Genomic DNA, 5,188 nt, shown 5'->3' on the forward strand with positions numbered 1-5,188 from the left:
TGCCCATCACAGATGCAGACCAGATCCGAGCCATGGCCTGCAAAGCCCTAGTGGGCTTGTCTAGAAGTAGCACTGTTGCACAGATTATCAGCAAATTGCCCCTTTTTAGTAGCTGGCAGATTCAACAGCTGATGAAGGAGCCAGTGCGGCAGGATAAGCGTAGCTACCATGTCAAATTCTGCAACTATGCAGTTGAGCTCATTGAGCGAATACTAGGAAAGCCTCTTCTGCTTGGCACCGATGTGTCACTGGCAGGGCTACAGAAAGCAGGCGTTGTTGCCCAGTCAAGGATCTGCTTCCCTGAGAAAGAACTACTACTGTTGATAAGAAACCATCTCATTTCTAAAGGGCTAGGAGAGTCAGCCACTGTGCTGACCAGAGAGGCCGACTTGCCCATGACTGCTGCCACACACTCTTCTGCCTTCACCCCAGTGACTGCTGCTGCTCCTACTGTCTCTCTTCCTGAGACCCCTCGGATTGCCAATGGCATTGCAAATCTACTGGGCAGCCACGCTGCTATGGATGCTTCTACCCCTTCTGTCCCCCATGACTTCCCTTCCAATACTCTGCCATGCCCAACCCCGGATCACTGGCTTTGCCTGGCCCATCATATGCAGACAACTCTCCTTTGATTGGCAGGACCAGTTTTATCAGAGAGAGGCCATCACTTTGCAATGGCCGGAATATCCAAGTGTTGCAGCAGAAGTCGGACCTCTGCACATACAGCCAGAGCCATGCTGTTAAAACACAACTGGACAGACATCTTCCTTCCCTACCAACACTGGACAGTATTATCACAGAGCATCTTAGAGAGCAACATGCTCGCTGCAAGAACCCCATTGCCACCTGTCCAACCTTTTTCTCTCTTTACTCCTCACCAGTGCCCTGAGCCAAAACAGAGAAGGCAAGCCCAATGAACTTTACCTCAAGGCTAAAACCACAGGGCATGGTTTCCAAAATATGTAGGTGTAGATGGCGGAGGCTTTGATAGGCATCTTATCTTTAGGCGATTTCATCCTATTTCAGTGTTCCCGGAAGCTCATGGAAGATGAGAGTGGCTTGACATGTTGTGCATTCTCAGCCTGGAGGCGGTTCCTGATGCTTGGGAACTGTACAGGGCAGCTGAAAGCTCTACAATGTATTAGTGGACAGGAAGAGGCCAGCTATAACTGTCACAACTCAGCCATCACACACCTTGAACCTTCCAGGGATGGGGTCCTTACTTCTGACATCTGCCACTTGGGGCCAGCCTTTGTCTGCACTTTGGGGGATGAGGTCAGTATTTGATATGAAGCATTCCTTCACAGAAGATCATTATGTTGAGTTCAGTAAGTACTCTCAGGATCAGGTCATAGGCACAAAAGGAGACATGGCCCATGTTTATGATATTGAGACTGGCACCAAGATGTTGACTCTGTTTAACCCAGATCTTGCCAGCCACTACAAGAGGAACTGTGCCACCTTTGATCCTACAGACGATCTTGTCTTAAATGATGGGGTCCTGTGGATGTCCGCTCTGCACAGGCCATCCACAAGTTTGACAAGTTCAACAGGAATATCAGTGGTGTTTTCCATCCCAATGGGCTGGAGGCCATCATCAATACAGAAATTTGGGACCTTCGAACTTTCCATCTTTTACACACAGTTCCTGCTCTGGATCAATGTCCTGTGGTGTTTAACTACACAGGGACAGTGATGTATGGAGCAATGTTGCAGGCAGATGATGAAGATGACTTCTTGGAAGAGAGGATGAAAAGCCCCTTTGGGTCATCCTTCCGAACATTTAATGCAACTGATTACAAACCTATAGCAACCATTGATGTGAAACAGAACATCTTTGACCTGTGTACAGACACCAAAGACTGCTATCTTGCTGTCATTGAGAATCAAGGCAGTATGGATGCCCCTAACATGGACACAGTATGCAGGCTTTATGAAGTGGGCAGGCAGTGTCTGGCAGAGGAAGAAGATGAAGAGAAGGACTCGGAAGAGGAAGAACAGGAGGAAGAGAGTGATGATGATGGCACGGATGATGTAGATGACTTTGACACTGACCAGTGGCCAGAGGCAGAGATTGGAGGAGGCTAACAACAGTGAGAACACGGGACACGATGGGAACAATGACTTCTCTCCCTCTGATGAGGAGCTAGCAAGCCTAGAGGAGGGAGAGGAGGGGGAAGCAGAAGACTCTGAAGCAGAGGAGGAAGAGGTAGTGATTCTGGTAGAGGACAGCTCAGACAACTCTGATTGGGAAGATGACATCATCTTATCTCTGAATGAGTGATGTGCCAGTGCTCTCTTGCAAGAAAATCTTGGTAGTGACAGGAACTGATAGAATGAATTCACAAAATCTGCCTTTTGCTCCCTGAACTGTGTCTTAAGGAACTGTATTCCCTGCATTTGAGGACTATGATTAGAGTGTCTCTGGAACCTGAGGTCCCATCTAAATACAATAAGAACCACAAATTAAAATGACTAAGACAGACTCCAGGGACTTCCTAGTTTGCAACTCCTACTCCTAGGATGGACGCTGTTTGCTCAAGGAAACAAACTCACATGTCTCTGGATATTTCACAATGTATTTTTTGGTATAATGTTCTTTACTTAAAGAAGAAGAAATAGTTTTTAATAAAACTTTAAAAGGAAAAAAGCATCAAGCATTTGTAACTGAGGGTATCAACTTCATTCCAACAGTCTATGTGTTCACTTCATTTTCTTTGGAAGAAATGATGTCTAAAGAACTATATAGAGGCATTTTACATACCTATTTCAACAAAGATGATAAATGTGGTGTCTCAAATTCATAGGATTAAGAATATTTTATTATACTTGTAACCAAAACTGTTTGGTTGTCTCAAGTTGATCTGTTTTCCTTTGTGCCAGAGCAGGAATAGAAGGCGAGGCCTGCTACTGGGAAGATGCCTAACTCCCTCCCTTGGTGGCCAAGCAGGAGTTGTGTGGACCTTGGTTTTGTGCAGTTGAGAACTTTAGGGGTATAAAGTCACTCCCTCTCTGTAATTCAGTTTTTCAAAAGTCTTTATTTCCTTCCCTTTCTTCCCAAATTTGAATTTACAAATCAAAGGTTTTTTTTCTTTATTGTAATGTGTGCTTATTTAAAAAAATACAAAATAAACTACATGATGTCTTTGTTTAAAAGAATTCAAGTTCAGGAGCTTATGGTCCAAAGCCATTGTAGAGTTGTATTGGCTTCTGAAGCCTCATTCCTCAAGGAGGCAGAAGGCCATCTTGCTGGGAGATTATCCTGCAAAGCAACAGAGTTTGGTCAGCTAATGAGCAGAGTTTGAGCCCCTGGAAACAAGTGCCAGCTTGCTGCAGATTCATGAAACGGAGAGCTGGTGGTAACCTTGGGTCACTCTGGAAATTTGAGGTTCTCCCTGTCACAACACAGTCCTGTCCCTAATACCCAAGATGGGGTCTGCATTGCCTTCATATCCCCAATAAATTGTGTACCCTAATGAAACATATCTGTGGGTCAGAGAACAGAACAAACACTAGATTAGACAGAGATGAGAAAATGGTCGCACCCAGGCTTTTAACACTATCACTTTGGAGTCAGAGGTCAAGGCCACAAATAGAACAGCCAGGCATGGTGACACACATCTTTAATCCCAGCACTTGAAATCACATTTCTTGCTTGGGAAAGACACACACTTTTAATTCCAGGAAGTGACCTCAGGCCGCAGAGAGGTATATAAGAATGAGGACGAGGAACCACAGGCACTTCAGCTGAGTTTCATTCTGGTCATGACTCTGAATCTCTCACTGTCTGAAGCTTTGTGGAAATAGGATTCAATCAGTAGTTGTGGATGTGAGGTTAGCTGTGGCTTGTCTTATTCCTCTGATCTCTCAGTTCTTCATCCAAATATCTGGTTTCAATTTTTATTTTGTTTTGTTTTGTTTTTTGAGGCAAGGTTTCTCTTTGTAGCTTTGTTGCCTTTTCTGTAGTATACTTTGTAGCTCAGGCTGGCCTCAAAATCACAGAGATCTGCCTGACTCTGCTTTAGAAGTGGGATATCACCTCCTGGCCCTTTTAAGATTCCTATTACAGGGCAGTAGAGTAAGCAAGTTGGCCGAAAGGGATCAGGGGGCAAACAGTCCATTAATGCTGCTGGTAACTACCATCTGTCCTGGAAGAGGACTCCACATGTGGTTGTTAGTTCCTTGCTGACATAGGCCGGATTTGAGAGCTCTGAGAACGCATCTGTGGAAACATTGACAGAGATGCTAGAGAGCTACATACCAAATGATGGCAGTAGTGCCAAGTCTTACTGTGAACACACAGCCAGGCCTCAGCACACACTGTGGAATGTCCTGGTCACACTCGTTGAAATGGGGTTCAACATGGATACTCTTCCTGCTTATGCAAAAGGGTCTGAGAGGATGGTCATCACTGCACCTCTGGTGACCAATCAGCCAGTGAAACCCAAGGCTCTCTGTGCAGTGCACAACAGACCCCACCCACCACCCATCCTCAGCCATATTCCTGAGTTTCCTGATCCCCAAACCTACATCAAAACTCCTTCATACCTTGAATCAGTGTTTGACAAGCAGTCCATGAGGGAAATGTGGAGTGAGCACTCACCTGCTTCATAGCCAGGACAGGCAAGACCCAGAGTCTTTTCAAAGATGGTGTCAGCACTTTCCCCTTGATTGCTGCCAAACCTTTTACCATCCCCTACCCAGAGCCTTGCTTCCCCCTGAACTGGAGTTCCAGCAGATGGAGGAGACAGACACTGAGAACATCCCTCTTCCTATCAGCACCAAGGATTCCAGAGCTGAGAAGGAGAACTCCTCCTTATCTGGCTGCTGGAACATAGAGGGGAGCATCATAGACAACCTCTATGTGAAGCCTGTGAAGAAGCCCAAGATCTCCAGGAAGTCCCTCTGCTGAGCTGAGATGGAAACTGCCCTGGAAGGGGGAAGACCCTGCTTTCCTGAGGGTGTGCAATCAGAGAGAAGTTCAGGTCCTTTGGGGCTTACCATTGCTGGATCATTTTAGCAGAATCCTTCTATGAAGACAACCTGTTTTGTAAACAGGCCAGGGGACCACTAGTGACTTCCTTGATTAAATCACTGGCCTTGATTCCTTTGATCCCTGAAGGACCTGGGAAGGTGGCAGGAAGTAAAGACTCATATGAAGAAGGCCAACTAGCTTCTATTCAAGAGG

At 45.9% G+C, this 5,188-nt stretch overlaps 2 pseudogenes; both read left to right on the forward strand.

Moving 5' to 3' along the window:
- The first annotated feature begins 8 nt into the window (after window positions 1–8).
- Window positions 9–2,284, forward strand: LOC118575537 (annotated as a pseudogene).
- A 292-nt stretch (window positions 2,285–2,576) lies between these two features.
- On the forward strand, window positions 2,577–4,912 carry LOC118575538 (annotated as a pseudogene).
- Window positions 4,913–5,188: the final 276 nt, after the last annotated feature.

Source organism: Onychomys torridus, unplaced genomic scaffold (assembly GCF_903995425.1).
Source record: "Onychomys torridus unplaced genomic scaffold, mOncTor1.1, whole genome shotgun sequence".
NCBI lineage: Eukaryota > Metazoa > Chordata > Mammalia > Rodentia > Cricetidae > Onychomys > Onychomys torridus.